Source organism: Frankliniella occidentalis, unplaced genomic scaffold (assembly GCF_000697945.3).
Source record: "Frankliniella occidentalis isolate FOCC.00 unplaced genomic scaffold, Focc_3.1 Scaffold1, whole genome shotgun sequence".
NCBI lineage: Eukaryota > Metazoa > Arthropoda > Insecta > Thysanoptera > Thripidae > Frankliniella > Frankliniella occidentalis.
The window spans coordinates 1,843,903-1,844,435 of record NW_026267131.1 but is presented as its reverse complement, the minus strand read 5'-3'; the positions used below and the strand labels follow the sequence as shown (position 1 = coordinate 1,844,435).

General features: G+C 53.5%; 1 long non-coding RNA gene across 2 annotated transcripts in view; it reads right to left on the bottom strand.

The window, feature by feature from the left end:
• LOC127752329 (uncharacterized) overlaps nt 1-482 on the bottom strand; it is an 11,507-nt gene extending 11,025 nt beyond the window's left edge. For both annotated transcript variants that reach the window (XR_008012321.1, XR_008012322.1), the window contains exon 1: nt 216-482. This is a non-coding gene — a long non-coding RNA (uncharacterized LOC127752329). The remainder of the gene's footprint in view (nt 1-215) is intronic.
• Nucleotides 483-533: the final 51 nt, after the last annotated feature.

Sequence of the window (533 nt, the reverse complement as noted above, 5' to 3'; positions counted from 1 at the left end):
TATTGACAATTTTCTTGTCTGGTTACTAAGTAGTTTAAACAGCTATCATAAAAACGTTTTAGTATAAAGCATACTGACTGACCCATTCTATGCGACGTATGCGACTTATAGTACACAATAAGACACAAAGTTCCTGAAGAAAAAACTTAACTTGATTCAGAGATCGAATTTGCTTTAAATTCTTCGCTGCTTGATATAGATAAGTATATTCTTACCAAGTAGGCTTCATGTCCAATAGCCGAGACCAAGTTCTCCCAACCGGAGGTGGTCGGTGGTGAACAGCTCAGCCGGGGTGACAATCTCGACGCTGTCCTGTGGGCGGTCCTGGTGACAGCTCCATAGCGGCCGCCCTGGTCCCGCCGACAGTCGCGGTGCACGCCCCCGGCGGCATTCCCCGTCACGGGTCCTGGTCCCGGTGACGGGCCGCGCGTCCCAGTCCACTCCGAGCGGAGGCTGCGTCCCGAGTGCGGGGGGTCGAGCCGCTGCACCTGTATTTATAAGTTAGGCCCCCGGGGTGGTGGGGACGCCCCCTC